General features: G+C 45.1%; 1 long non-coding RNA gene across 1 annotated transcript in view; it reads left to right on the forward strand.

Moving 5' to 3' along the window:
* The window catches only part of LOC138267951 (uncharacterized), a 50,324-nt gene extending 37,675 nt beyond the window's left edge, over nt 1-12,649 (forward strand). The window contains exon 3 of the long non-coding RNA XR_011199896.1: nt 10,397-12,649. This is a non-coding gene — a long non-coding RNA (uncharacterized lncRNA). The remainder of the gene's footprint in view (nt 1-10,396) is intronic.
* The last annotated feature ends 3,597 nt before the right edge of the window (nt 12,650-16,246 follow it).

Consider the following 16,246-nt stretch of genomic DNA (forward strand, 5'->3'; position numbering starts at 1 on the left):
GTATTCAGCTCGTTTATATTTTGCTTTCTGAACATCGTAGTGTGAGCCTGCTGCAGTAATTGAAACATGCATTTTGGTGTGCAGTAAATCAAAGCTTATCTGAAGTATTCAACTCATTTATATTTTGCTTCCTGAACATCGTAGTGTGATGCATTTTGGTATACAGTTAATCAAAGCTTATATCTGTCAATGAACTCTTTGCTTATATATATGCATAGATGCTCTTTGTAGTGTACTTATATATAAATAGATGCTTTTCATTGCTATTCTTATTCCACTATTGTTAATGTGCTAAATGCCTACATTTACCTGAAATTCTAGTAAAGCTAAATTGTATTCATAATTGGCGTGTGGTCCTTCATTGAGCGTCCTTATTGACTTATACCGAACAGGTGTCAACCAGTCACCTAGATAAGACATCACCCAAATAAACTACCTTTATTTTTGGTAACACTGAGTATTGTCTTTGTTTGTGTATAAAAGCTATGTAACTATAAGTGGTATTACATGAGCTTTGCATGTCTCCTAGTTCAGCGTAAGCTGCTCTGCTATAGCTACCTCTATCAGCCAAAGCTGCTGAAACACCATTACTTTACTAATAAGGGATAACTGGATGTGGTATAAGGTGTAAGTACCCAAGGTACCCACTACAAACCAGGCCAGCCTCCTACACGCCCTGTAATCATTTTTTCTGCTCACCTTTGTTCTGACCCATTTTTCTGTCTTCTTTCCCAGTACTTGGGGAGAGGTCAGTTCTGACTCCACAAGATACTGATGCAACAAATCAGACAGACAATTATTCAATATATGCTCTCTCAGAATCAACTTATATAGGCTTTCATAGTCAGTCACCTTACTGCAATTAAGCCAACCTTCTAGGGCCTTCACTGAACAGTCTACAAACTCTGTTCAATCCTATGTTGACTCCTTTCTGGTCTCTCTCTGAAGTTTATCCTGTATTGTTTAAGCCCAGACCATCTGCATGCACTTTTGAGTATATGGTAGTCATGTGCATCATCCTCCCTGACAATAAGGAGTCTGTCTCCCCCCTTGCCAGTGAAAGATAGCCACAGCATAACAGCCCACTGAATTTGAGGGACCCTCTGAACTTTGCAGGCCCTCTCAAGTGCAGCAAACCACTTGCATATATCATCCCCATCCTTGTAAGGAGGAACAACTTTGTGCAGATTTCTTGAATCAAATGTAGATTCTCTGACATTGGAATTCCTGAAACTGCTGTGGCCACCATGGGGAACTAACCCAAACCTCTGTCTTTCCCTTTCCACAGCCAGGGATTCCCCGTCTAAGGCCGACTGTTGCTGCTGTAGCCTCAGTCTGGACTCCTCTAACCTCAGCTTTCTGAGTTCCCTATTGTAGGATAGTACCATCTTGCCTGGCATGTTACCCCCATTTATTTTGTGTGTCAGTTTGTTTTTGCATGTGTCACTGGGATCCTGCTAGCCAGGACCCCAGTGCTCATAGTTGTGGCCTATATGTGTTCCCTGTGTGGTGCCTAACTGTATCACTGAGGTTCTGCTAACCAGAACCTCAGTGTTTATGCTCTCTCTGCTTTTTAAATTGTCACTGTCGCTCTTGTGTGACCTGCCAAGCCAGTGGCAAGACTGGTAGCACACCAAAGGCCCCCTTAATTCCACTTCCTATAGTTGGGGTGCCCTATGAAAGGGTAGGGGTTGACCTAGTTGGCCCCCTTGACCCTCCAACAGCTTCAGGCAATAGTTTTATCCTTGTGGTAGTGGACCATGCCACTAGGTACCCTTAAGGATCACTACAGCTCCTGCAGTGGCAAAGGCCCTTCTACGAATCATTTCCAAGGTGGGCTTTCCTAAGGAAGTGGTGTCAGACAGAGGTACTAACTTTATGTTTGCATACCTCAAAGCAATGTGGAAGGAGTGTGGTGTAACATACAAGTTCACTAATCCTTATCATCCACAAACAAATGGTCTGGTTGAGAGGTTTAATAAAACTCTCAAAGGTATGATAGTGGGACTCCCTGAAAAACTCAGAAGGAGATGGGTTGTCCTGTTACCTTGCCTCCTTTTTACTTACAGGGAGGTACCCCAAAAAGGAGTGGGTTTTAGCCCCTTTGAACTCCTCTTTGGGCACCCTGTTAGAGGTCCCATTGCACTTGTTAAGGAGGGTTGGGAACAACCTTTCATAGCTCCTAAACAGGACATTGTGGACTATGTACTTGGCCTAAGATCAAGAATGGCTGAGTACATGAAAAAAGCCAGTAAAAACCTTCAGGCCAGCCAGGAGCTGCAAAAGCAATGGCATGACAAGAAGGCTATCCTGACCCAGTACCACCCAGGACAGAAGGTATGGGTATTGGAGCCTGTGGCCACAAGAGCACTCCAGGACAAATGGAGTGGACCCCATCTAATTGTTGAGAAAAAGGGTGAGGTTACCTACTTGGTAGACCTGGGCACTGCCAGGAGTCCCCTTAGGGTGCTCCATGTCAACCGCCTAAAACCCAACTATAACAGGGCTGATCTCACCCTGCTCATGGCAACTGATGAGAGACAGGAAGAAGAGAGTAACCCTCTCCCTGATCTCTTCTCCACCACTGAAGCTGATGGCTTAGTGGAGGGAGTAGTACTTGCAGATTGCATTACTGCTGAGCAGAAGGACAACTGTTTAAATCTCTTAAGTCAGTTTTCTGAACTCTTCTCACTGATACCAGGTACCACTACTTGGTGTGAGCACACAATCAATACTGGAGACAGTTTACCTGTCAAAAGTAAGATTTACAGGCAGCTTGACCATGTCTGGGACTGCATAAAACAAGAGGCACAGAAAATGTTAGACTTAGGAGTGATTGAGCCTTCAGAAAGCCCATGGGCTAGCCCAGTGGTGCTTGTCCCAAAACCTCACAGCAAGGATGGTAAAAGAGAGATGAGGTTTTGTGTTGACTATAGAGGGCTCAACCAAGTAACCAAGACAGATGCTCACCCTATACCCAGGGCAGATGAGCTAATAGATACACTGGCTTCTGCCAAGTATCTAAGCACTTTTGATTTAACTACAGGATATTGGCAGATTAAATTATCAAAAGATGCTAAACCCAAAACTGCATTTTCAACCATTGGAGGGCACTATCAATTCACTGTGATGCCCTTTTGGTCTGAAGAATGCACCTGCCACTTTTCAAAGGTTGGTGAACACAGTCCTGCAAGTGTTGGAAGCTTTTAGTGCAGCATATCTGGATGATATAGCTGTCTTTAGCTCCACCTGGGATGATCACCTGGTCCACCCGTGGAAAGTTTTGGAGGCCCTGCAAAAGGCAGGCCTCACTATCAAGGCTACAAAGCGCCAGATAGGGCAGGGGAAAGTGGTTTATCTGGGCCACCTGGTAGGTGGGGAACAGATTGCACCACTGCAGGGGAAGATCCAGACCATTATGGAATGGGCTCCCCCTACAACTCAAACCCAGGTCAGAGCCTTTCTAGGCCTCACAGGGTACTATAGGAGGTTCATTAAGAATTATGCCTCTATTGCAGCGCCTCTTAATGATCTCACTAGTAAGAAGATGCCTAAAAAGGTATTGTGGACAGCTAGCTGTCAAAAAGCTTTTGATGAGCTCAAACAGGCCATGTGCTCTGCACCTGTCCTAAAAAGCCCTTGCTACTCCAAAAGGTTCATAGTCCAGACTGATGCTTCTGAATTAGGGGTTGGGGCAGTGCTATCACAGCTTAATACTGAGGGCCAGGATCAACTTGTTGCTTTTATCAGCAGGAGGTTGACCCCTAGAGAAAAGTGTTGGTCTGCCATAGAGAGGGAGGACTTTGCTGTGGTCTGGGCACTGAAAAAGTTGAGACCATACCTGTTTGATACTCACTTTATTGTTCAGACAGACCACAAACCTCTACCTTGGCTAAAACAAATGAAAGGCGAAAACCCTAAATTGTTGAGGTGGTCTATCTCTCTACAGGGAATGGACTATACAATGGAACATAGACCTGGGAGTACCCACTCCAATGCAGATGGACTCTCCAGATATTTCCACTTAGACAATGAAGACTCATCTGGGCAAGGTTAGCCATATTGCACCTCGTTTTTTTGGGGGGGATGGTTGTGTAGGAAAGAACCATCTTGCCTGGCATGTTACCCCCATTTTTACTTGTGTGTCAGTTTGTTTTTGCTTGTGTCACTGAGATACTGCTAGCCAGGAACCCAGTGCTCATAGTTGTGGCCTATATGTGTTTCCTGTGTGGTGCCTAACTGTATCACTGAGGCTCTGCTAACCAGAACCACAGTGTTTATGCTCTCTCTGCTTTGTAAATTGTCACTGCAGGCTAGTGACTATTTTCCCCAATTCTAATTGGCACACTGGAACACCCTTATAATTCCCTAGTATATGGTACCTAGGCAACCAGGGTGTTGGGGTTCCAGGGGATCCCTATGGGCTGCAGCATTTCTTTTGCTACCCATAGGGAACTCAGACAATTCTTACACAGGACTGCCACTGCAGCCTGAGTGAAATAACATCCACGTTATTTCACAGCCATTTTACACTTCACTTAAGTAACTTATAAGTCACCTATATGTCTAACCCTCTCTTGGTGAAGGTTAGGTGCAATGTTACTAAGTGTGAGGGCACCCTGACACTAGCCAAGGTGCCCCCACATTGTTCAGGGCAATTTCCCCGGACTTTGTGAGTGCGGAGACACCATTACATATGTGCACTACATATAGGTCAATACCTATATGTAGCTTCACAATGGTAACTCCGAACATGGCCATGCAACATGTCTAAGATCATGGAATTGTCCCCCCAAGCCAAATCTGGTATTGGGGTGCCAATCCCATGCATCCCCGGGACTCCAGCATGGACCCCGGGTACTGCCAAACTAGCTCTCTGGGGTTTTCACTGCAGCTACCGCTGCTGCCAACCCACAGACAGGCTTCTTACCTCCTGGGGTCTGGGCAGCCCAGTCCCAGGAAGACAGAACAAAGGATTTCCTCTGAGAGAGGGTGTTACACCATCTCCCTTTGGAAATAGGTGTTAAGGGCTGGGGAGGAGTAGCCTCCCCCAGCCCCTGGAAATGCTTTGAAGGGCACAGATGGTGCCCTCCTTGCATAAGCCAGTCTACACCGGTTCAGGGATCCCCCAGCTCCTGCTCTGGTGCGAAACTGGACAATGGAAAGGGGAATGACTACTCCCCTGTCCATCACCAACCCAGGGGTGGTGCCCAGAGCTCCTCCAGTGTGTCCCAGACCTCTGCCATCTTGAATGCAGGGGTGTGAGGGCACAATGGAGACCTCTGAGTGGCCAGTGCCAGCAGGTGATGTCAGAGACCCCTCCTGACAGGTGCTTACCGGACTAGGTGGCCAATCCTCCTCTGAGGGCTATTTAGGGTCTCTCCTGTGGGTTCCTCTTCAGATACCGAATGCAAGAGCTCACCAGAGTTCCTCTGCATCTCCTTCTTTGACTTCTGCCAAGGATCGACTGCTGACTGCTTCAGGACGCCTGCAAAACTGTAACAAAGTAGCAAGACGACTACCAGCAACATTGTAGCGCCTTATCTTGCCGGCTTTCTCGACTGTTTCCTGGTGGTGAATGCTCTGAGGGCTGTCTGCCTTCACCCTGCACTGGAAGCCAAGAAGAAATCTCCTGTGGGTCGACAGAATCTTCCCCCTGCTAACGCAGGCACCAAACTTCTGCATCACTGGTCCTCTGGGTCCCCTCTCATCTTGCCGAGCGTGGTCCCTGGAACACAGGAGCTGGATCCAAGTGACCCTGACAGTCCAGTGGTCCTTCTGTCCAAATTTGGTGGAGGTAAGTCCTTGCCTCCCCACGCCAGGTAGTAATCCTGTGTGCTGTGTGATCTGCAGCTGCTAGGGCTTCTGTGCACTCTTGCAAGGATTCCTTCATGCACAGCTTAGTCCAGGTCCCCAGTACTCCATCCTGCATTGCTCAACTCACTGAGTTGACCACTGGCTTCGTGGGACCCTCTTTTGTTGTGTTGAAATGACGGCCTTGCTCAGATTTCTTGAACACTGTTCAAGTGCTTCTGGGGGTGCTAGACCTAGAGGCCATGTCACAAGGGTGGCTCAAGTTAGGGAAAGATCAGCCTCTGCCAATTCCAATATTACTTCTTTTTCAGAAGCATCCCACACTTCTTACCCTGAGGACCAGTCCCTAGATAGGTGTAGGAGGCTGGCCTGCCTTATAGTGGGTACCTTGTGGAACTTACACCTTGTTCCAGGTCCAGTTATCATTTATTAGTAGATCAGTAGTGTTTGGGACTCACTTCCGGGTTCAGACAGACCACCGACCCCTCAGATGGCTCACGCAGATGAGGGCGAGAATCCTAAACTCTTGAGGTGGTCCATTTCGCTACAGGGGATGGACTTTATGGTGGAGCATCGCCCGGAGATTGACCACGCCAACCTGATGGTCTCTCCAGATACTTCCGCCTTAGCGATGAGGGCTCCCAGGAGGTTGGGTAGCTCTCCCCATTTTCAGCTGGGGGGACACATGGTAGACCTGACAGCCTTAGGATCGTCACCCCTAACTTTTTGCCTGCCTCCATCCACTCTTTGGACACTGTTTTTTGCTGGTTTGCACACTTTATCATTGCTAACCAGTGCTAAAGTGCATATGCTCTCTCCCTTAAAACATGTTGACATTGGTTTATACCCAATTGGCATATTTAATCTACTTGTAAGACCCCAATAAAGTGCACTACATGTGCCTAGGACCTGTAGATTAAATGCTACTAGTGGGCCTGCGGCACTGATTGTACCACCCACATAAGTAGCCTCTTAACCATGCCTCAGGCCTGCCATTGCAAGGCCTGTGTGTGCAGTTTCACTGCCACTTCAACTTGGCACTTAAAAGTACTTGCCAAGCCTTAAACTCCCCTTTTTCTATATATATATGTCACACCCAAGGTAGGCCCTAGGTAACCCTATGGGCAGGGTGCTTTGTAGATAAAAGGCAGGCCATTTACCTGTGCAGTTTATATGTTCTGGAAGTGTAAAACTCCTAAATTCGTTTTTACACTACTGTGAGGACTGCTCCTCTCATAGTCTAACATTAGGGCTAACCTCATATACTGTTTGAGTGGTAGATTTTGATCTGAAAGGAGTAACAAGTTCCTATTTAGTGTGGCCAGAATGGTAATACAAAATTCTGCTGACTGCTGAAGTTGGATTTAATATTACTATTTTAGAAATGCCACTTTTAGAAAGTGAGCATTTCTCTGCACTTAAATCCTTCTGTGCCTTATAATCCACGGCTGGCTGGGTTTAGTTGATAGCTCCCTTGTACATTCACTCAGACAACTTCAAACACAGGATGCTCGGTCACACTTGCACACATCTGCATATTGAATGGGTCTTCCTGGGCTGGGAGGGTAGAGGGCCTGACACTTACATGTCAAAGGACAGTAGCATGCCCTCACACAAAGGACTGCCACACCCCCTACTGGGACCCTGGCAGACAGGATGGAACTGAAAAGGGACCTTGTGCACTTTTAAGACACTCTAAATCCTCCCCCACTTCAAAGGCACATTTGGGTATTTGAGCAGGGTCTCTGACCCTACCAACTCAGACACTTCTGGATAAGATACCACTGTAGAAAAATCTGTGAACCAGAACCTGCAACCTGCCAAGGGGAACTGCCTGGCTGCCCAAAGGACTCACCTGAATGCTTTTCTGTAAAGGACTGCTGCCCGGCTGTTGCCCTGCTGCCTTGCTGACCTCTGGCTCTGCTGAGAAGTGCTCTCCAAGGGTGCTTGGATAGAGCTTGCCTCCTGTTCCTCGAAGTCTCAGGACCAAAAAGACTTAATCCTGCAAAAGAACTCCTTGTGTGGCGAAAATTCGATGCACAGCCTGCAAGAAACAATGCACAGCCTGCATCACTGCCCGGCTCCCCGAAGTGGAGATCAACGCATCAAGAGCGATGCGACCGGAACTTTGAAGCACGGTCCAAGGAATCGACGCAAAGCCGAGCCGGAATGACGCAGCCTGACTTCCTTAGGGGAATCGACGCAAGCGCCTGCCATGCGGCAGAAATTTCCACACAAATCGCCCACCGCATCGACGGAGTTCCTGTGACTTCGTCCTGCATGCCCAGGATTTAAACGCATCGTCCCCAAGGCATCCAAAAACCCTGCAACCCGCAGAGGATCCCAGTCTGTGCGCCAGAAAGTGGGCAAAGCCTGCCCTGTATGAAAAACTCAATGACACATTGTCCGGGAAAATCCCCGCACACCTCCCCGTTTTCCACGCATCTCCTCCTCTGCGGCCCCTTGCAGAGAAATTGAAAGCAAACCAGGTACTTTGTGCTTGCAAGAGACATTTGTTGCTTTTTAAAGACTAAAGGCTTCTTTTATCATTTCCTACAGTGATAATTCAAAGTGTACTTTAACCAGATAAATATTACATATTTTTCTAAACACAGTGTGTTGTATTTTTAAGGTGTTATACTGTTTTATTGCATGATTTATTGTACAAATACTTTAAACATTGCCTTCTAAGTTAAGCTTGACTGCTCAGTGCCAAGCTACCAGAGGGTGGGCACAGGATAATTTGGACCGTGTGTGACTTACCCTGACTAGAGTGAGGGTCCTTGGTTGGACAGGGGGTAACCTGACTGCTAACCAAAGACCCCATTTCTAACAGTGTGTAATAGAGGGAATGACATGACTCCATCTAACAGCAGGCACTGTTTTATAACTCCAAACACCAGACCAGTGGTCATTTCTCGAAATATAGTATATATCAATTTTAGGGTACACACCTGGGGAGATAACATTTGTATAGTGTGTGTAGTAGAGGCACTGACATTACCACAACTCCCCGGCAGGCACTAGTCCTGTAACTACAAACACTAGCACATTGTTTTCTTGTCCAAGGACCCCTGCGTCTTGACTCTCAATTGACCCCTGTTTGGCAACTCACTTCCAATTGAAGTTTACTCACCTAGGGGGATACCTTTTGTCAAGTACTGGGAAGTAGTGAGAGGAACCTTACTGCAACTCCCAGCAGGCCATGTTTCAGTAACTCCAACCACCAGCCCACTGTTCTCTCACCCACAGAGCACTGTTTGTCAATTCCCAAATGAAGTTTGCTCACCTGGGTGGATAATATTTGTCAATTATTAGGGAGTAGTGAGTGTAGTGAGAGTGACTGGAATGCAGCTCCCAGGAGGCACTGTCTCTCTCACTCCAAAAGCAACCCCTGTGTCGTAACTCTCTGTCTTAACTCTCTATTGAAGTGCACTCACCTGGGACAAGGATATTTGTATAGTGTGTGTAGTACAGGGAGTTACATAACTGTAATTCCCAGGAGGCTCGCTTACTGTCACTCCAACCACCAGTCTACTGTCCTCTTCTCCAAAGACTCATGTTTGGTAACTCACACTTAAAGTGTACTCACTTGTGGGGATGACATTTATCAAGTGTATGAAGTAGAGGGAGTGGCATGACTGCTAAGGATAGGAGCCTCTGTCTCTCCAATGTCAAACACAAGCCCAGTGTTCTCGTGCCCAAATAACTCCATGTCTTATCTCTCAAATTATGTTTACTCAGCTGGGAGGATAACATTTCTATGGTGGTGGGAAGTAGAGGGAGTGACTGGAATGTCCCGATGTGCCTATCTCCAACCACAAAAACAATGTTCACTTGACCAAATCTATCTATTTATGAACTCTCAATTGAGGTTCACTCACCTGGGAGAATACCATTTGTCAAATTGTGTAGTATGGGGAGTGACATGAGTGCAACTCCCAGGAGGCACTGTTTCAGTAATTCCAAACACCAGAACAGTGGTCACTTGTCCAGATATCCTTACCTGCCAATTCTCTATTGAAGTTTACTTACCTGGGAGGTACCAAGATACAGATCATGCTCAACTCTGAGATGTGTCTGACCACCTAGCTCGATCCTGACCAGCTAACCCAAGATGAAACTATTGAGAACAGGAAGGACACCTTTCCCATTGTTTAAAACAGCGATCCCAAAGGCCTCAAGATGCATCACCAGAATGATATTGGCAGCAGACACATTCACAATTCACTGACCACATGACAGTCACATATACAACAAATTACTAGGTCTGCCTGCATAACAGTCAACCAGGCCTCAAAATGGGCAAACACATATCTTGCTGACCCACTGTTTTTACTGCACAGGTGGCAAGATAGCATTCTCAGGCCATCCTCCGAAGGGCAAATGATCAGCACATTTTAACAGCTGCTTGACTTAGTTGGAATTGGCATGCTTCAGTACAACCAATATCATTGCTACTTGCCACAATAAGACTAACTGCAAAATAACTTTGTATAAGGTCTATGCCTAATGTAACACTAGATTGTTGGTAGTAGATGTCGCAATCCAACCACTAACATTGTATCTTTCACATCAACAGGTTGAGCTGCCACTGGAAACACAGAGGCCATGGAACAGACTGCCACTACCCCTCTGGATGAAGCCCTGAGTGAAGAAGGCACTCCTGGCCTTGACATGGAGAATGGTTCTGGCCTATCTGGGCAACCTGATAGGACACCAACAGAGAGTCTCATTGTGGCCACATCAACACCTCCCAGCCTGGCTGCCTCTACATCACAGGCAACCATTCTCCCCCAACCTGTGTTTCGAGCACACTGTCTACCATCTTGTGCCCCTCTGTCCTGGATCCTGAGTTGCAGCACAGCATTCTAACTTTGAGGGTCAAGGAAACAGTGGGAGAGGGCACCTTGTGCCAAGGGCACAGGCCTGTGTGGCTAGGGTGTGTGGGAGGGATGCTGTGGCCTAGAGGGGTGAGGCCACTGGGGCTGCTCATTGCCAGGACACCATCAGTCACATCTTGGGATCAATTTAGAGTCCTAAGGTGTAACAGGCCAGTTCTTGACCGAACTCCAGGAAATCAAGCAGCTACAAAGGGACATCCCTTGGGATATGAGTGAACAGTGGCCTCCCTAACATGGGCGATGAGGGACATTAACACCACCATGAGCAGGGCTCTACAACAACACTTTACCCCTTCCTGTGGCACATAAAAACCAGGCCCTTATTCATCAGTGCCATCCATTGGAAGGGAGGTCCTGCTAGAAGAAAAAGCCCCAGACACCCCTGCCTCCAGCAGCAAATCCACCCCATCACAGGACATCTGGCGAAGAAAACAGGCAGTGTGGATGGCATGACAAACACTACTGCCAGCAAGTGACCTCTTCCTAAATGAACTCCCTTGTGTGCCACACATTCACGCTGTTGCCTGATCATGAATTATCTGCCAGTTCCAATGGGAGGAGTATTCTGGACTTTGGACTCCCAGTGGTGTGCCATCTACTCCAATGATTTAATTCACCATGACTGACAACTTCACTTTATTAATTTTCTTATTTTCTGTTAAAATTGTATTTACTGCATCATCACTATAATACATTTACCTATGACAAACTACTTGCTTCCTTAATTTCAACAGTTTTGTAAGTAGAGATGTAAGACCGTGTGACCGATATGATGAAGACATGACTTACTTCTGAAAGGAGGGATATGTCACAGGTACACGGTGCCCTGCTCAGGCTTACAACCTTTAGACACAAGCACATCAGTACAAGTGTCTGGTCACAACAAACATTTTATTCCAGTGTTGTGATGCTATTAATTGTGTTTGACCAATGACTTTGTGTTTCACCACTGCGCATATTAGTTGCTCAATGTTCACCAGTAGCACATTGTATGTTTTGTTCAGTTCAGCCGCCTATTGGCTTTGACATGGCATTAGCCATTACTTTCTGTATTCAATTTAGCTGCCTATTGGCTGTGACATTGCATTAGCCATTACATTCTGTATTCTGCCTATTGGCTTTGACATGCTGTATTCAGTTTAGCTGCCTATTGGCTTTGACATGATATTAGACATTACATTCTGTATTCAGCTTAGCTGCCTATTGGCTTTGATATGATATTAGACATTACATTTTGTATTCAGCTCAGCTGCCTATTGGCTTTGACATGATATTAGACATTACATTTGATATTTAGGTTAGCTGCCTATTGCCTTTAATGTAGAGTTAGACATTGCAGTTGAGAATCCAAGCTGTATTTTTCCAAGATGTGTTTTTCCACAAGATGAACCAAGCTGTTTTCTTCACACCAGACTAGACCTGATAAGAGAGAGTACATTTGGTGTTTTCCTTCCTGCTCAGGCTTGGGAAGAGGAGAAGTCTGGGAGATCTGGCCAGTCTCCAAAGGCTTGCGTAGTTTTCCCAAGTTTGAGAGGAGGGGGCACGCTTTTGTAAGGATGACTCGGGGCTACAGTGAGTTAGATTCAAATCTGCTTGACTTCAGGCTGGAACTAGGCGCCAGTTGCCAGTCTCCCGTTTGGGTAGATAATCTCTTTCTCGCAGTTGACCGGAGTCATCAACTTGCAGACCCCAGAAAGATGAAGCTGAGTTAGGCCCTGCCGCCTTGCTCAAACGGTGATGAATTTAATTTTTATGCTTTGCTAATATAATCTGCTGTGTACATTGCAACTGAGAAGTACTGTGATATATTTTGTTTTCATTGCTGCGACTACTTTTACTCATTTGAACGTGTGCTTGAAGTCTATTAATTTGTCTCTCAAGAACTTGTGGGTGGGGAAGAATTAACAACAATAAAGGTCTTCTTTGAACTCAGAAGTGCATTCCAGAGAGGTTCTGTAAACTCTGGTAGGAGATAAGTAGGAAGGCAGAACATTTTGGTACCAGAAGTGGGGTCGAATTATAGATTTCTACGTGCACAATTTAAAAGTGTAATTGTTTTTTGTTGTTTAGAGAATTACAGAAGCACGGCAGACCATGTTTGAAAATGCATGTGTAGTTAAACTGCCTGATGGTGCTGTGAGAAACATGTTTTCTTGCTGTGATAAAGCATATTTAGAAAATGTGCCTTTTGAAAGAAATTATGTTCATTTTGTTTTTGACAGAAGGGTTTGGATACTTTTATCTGCTTACAGAAAAATGCAGGAGAAATGTAGGCAGTTAGAACATGAAAATAAGAACTTACGTGAGCAAATTAGCCAGAACACATTAATGCAAGATAATGCTGAAATGTATAAAAATGCTGTTTTAGAAGAATCTGTCTTTTCCCATTCCAGTAATGAGGGGGTTAAGACAGTTGTGAGCCAGTCTGAGCCTCCGTGTGAGCCAGGTTTTTTGGCAGTCGAAGTGCATTCCTTAACTGATAACACGGAGAACAGAGCTCAGAATGTGATTTACGAGGTACCGTCGCAAAATGCACAAGTAAAACGAAAGATTTTAGAGTTTCTTACTGTTTTCACTAAGCAAGAGACACCGAGTTTCATTAGCTTGTTTGATTTTTGGAAACAGAATAGCCCTCATCTGAGTGAAATCCTAACACTTTGGTATATGGTCTCTAGGAAAAATTATATGCAGCTGCGCGCTTGTGATTTGGCAAATGAAATAATTCAGACTTTAGGTTTCTGTGCAGTGCAAGAGGGAAATACTGATTTACATGTAAATCAGGAACAGGGGAAGAAAAGAGTGCCCCTAGCTAGGATCATACACTGGATCTGGTACCTGCAAGACAGGGCTAGAGTACCACAGGTAAAAGAGTCACCAGTGAAATTGAGTGCACCATATGAATTCGTGTCCTCTGAGGATAAAAAGCATGTTTGTTTGACTAATGATTTATTGACTGAAATGTTGTTTTCTAGCACAAGAGAAGGAACAGTGTTGTACAATGTGTGTCATATTTTAAAGCAAGAGATGCGTGAGATGTGTCATTATCACAATGATTCTTGGTTTATTGCCAATGGTTTGGCAATATGGTTTTCCACATGGCTTGTACCTAACTGGTTCAATTCCCTTGCAGATGTTAAAGAGAAAAATTCAGAGTCTGAAGTGTACACCCAGAATTCTGACTTAGTGGGGATGGCTAAGTGGGTGCACCAGAAATGTGAACAGCTGGGAGAAAAAGCCACTTACAGGTGGGCAGAGATGAGAGGGATGCACATTCCCCTAGATTTGAAAAAAACTGTGCAGCACGCACAAGAGCAATCTGTCCCACAAACAGTCACAAAGCAGTTGGGAAGAGGAAAGTTACCAGGACAGATATGGCAAATTGATAACATTTTGGGGGGAGTGATTGCTGCAGATTACCAAGGAGAAATCAAAATTATGCTGATAACTAGAAAATAATCTGATTCATTCATACAAATTGGAGACAGAATGGCCCAACTTGTCAAAAGTGCAGTGAATGGAGGTTTGGTAAAGAATGAGTCTGCCCCAGCCCTTCTGACAGTGCAAGAAAAGGGAAGCTGTGACGCAGCAGATAAAAACCTCAGTGCTGAGGTGTGGGTTGAAGCCCCAAGTGACCCTCCAGAACCTGCAGAAATTATAATAAAGGGCCCCAAAAACGTCCTGCTGATTATAAAACAGGGAAAAGAGGAAGGGTACATTTCAAATGACAAATGTTATTTTCAAGAAAAGTCATACTTTTTTCTTTTGCAGATCCTACCACGTTTCGCCACTGTCCCTGAGTGTGCTGTGTGGTCCCCCTTCGGGTGTGTGCGTGTGGGGTTGGGGAAGGGACCGAACCCCCAACCTGAACCTGACTGAGTAAAGTGCAAGCACCATGGATCCATTTCGCGCAAATGGCGCCTTCAGTTCAAGTTCAACTTGTTTGATTGCATTCTTCCACTGGAACTAAGCAACCTTATCAGTTAACTGTCTGTGTTTTTTCGTGTGGAACTCTGACTTTCGCTTACATTCCAGCAAACCTTACAGGTGGACCGTACACCTTTACATGAGTAGAACTCATGCTACATCAAATTGCTATTTTAGAGACACTATAATCTCATTCAGAGTATAAAAGTTCCAGTCTTTTCTGTGTAGATGTTTCTGATGTGAAAGGTTATGAGATCTATATGTTAATCCACTTTCATTGCTTTACAGTGATTGCTTTTATCATTCAAATCTGACTTGCTGATAATGTTTTTTTTTTGCTGATGTTTTTTTTGTTTTTGTTTGAAACAAGAGATATGTGAAACAAAAATTCATTGGTCATAGGGTGGAATGTGATGCTATTAATTGTGTTTGACCAACGACTTTGTGTTTCATCACTGCGCATATTAGTTGCTCAATGTTCACCAGTAGCACATTGTATGTTTTGTTCAGTTCAGCCGCCTATTGGCTTTGACATGGCATTAGCCATTACTTTCTGTATTCAATTTAGCTGCCTATTGGCTTTGACATTGCATTAGCCATCACATTCTGTATTCTGCCTATTGGCTTTGACATGCTGTATTCAGTTTAGCTGCCTATTGGCTTTGACATGATATTAGACATTACATTCTGTATACAGCTTAGCTGCCTATTGACTTTGATATGATATTAGACATTACATTTTGTATTCAGCTCAGCTGCCTATTGGCTTTGACATGATATTAGACATTACATTTGATATTTAGGTTAGCTGCCAATTGCCTTTAAAATGGAGTTAGACATTGCAGTTGAGAATCCAAGCTGTATTTTTCCAAGCTGTGTTTTTCCACAAGATGAACCAAGCTGTTTTCTTCACACCAGACTAGACCTGATAAGAGAGAGTACATTTGGTGTTTTCCTTTCTGCTCAGGCTTGGGAAGAGTAAAAATTTGGGAGATTTGGCCAGTCTCCAAAAGCTTGCGTAGTTTTCCCAAGTCTGAGAGGAGGGGGCACGCTTTTGTAAGGATGACTCGGGGCTACAGTGAGTTAGATTCGAATCTGCTTGACTTCAGGCTGGAACTAGGCGCCAGTTGCCAGTCTCCCGTTGGTTAGATAATCTCTTTCTCGCAGTTGACCGGAGTCATCAACTTGCAGACCCCAGAAAGATGAAGCTGAGTTAGGCCCTGCCGCCTTGCTCAAACGGTGATGAATTTAATTTTTATGCTTTGCTAATATAATCTGCTGTGTACATTGCAACTAAGAAGTACTGTGATATATTGTGTTTTCATTGCTGCAACTACTTTTTACTTTTACTCATTTGAATCAGCCAGGCCCTCTCTGGGTATAGTTGGGACATCAGCTGGGGTATGGTTTGGTCCGGCATTATGAAGGAATCATGGGCTGAACCTGGATAATGGGCACAGACATGTGACATGTAGAGATCTGCCAAACAGACAACGTGCACGTTGATGGAATGGAAGTTTGTTCTGTTGTGGTATGCTTGTTCATTGGCCTGCAGTGGTACCAAGCCAAAATGTGTGCCATCAATGCACCCCCCACATCTGGGT

This window comes from Pleurodeles waltl, chromosome 12 (assembly GCF_031143425.1).
Source record: "Pleurodeles waltl isolate 20211129_DDA chromosome 12, aPleWal1.hap1.20221129, whole genome shotgun sequence".
NCBI lineage: Eukaryota > Metazoa > Chordata > Amphibia > Caudata > Salamandridae > Pleurodeles > Pleurodeles waltl.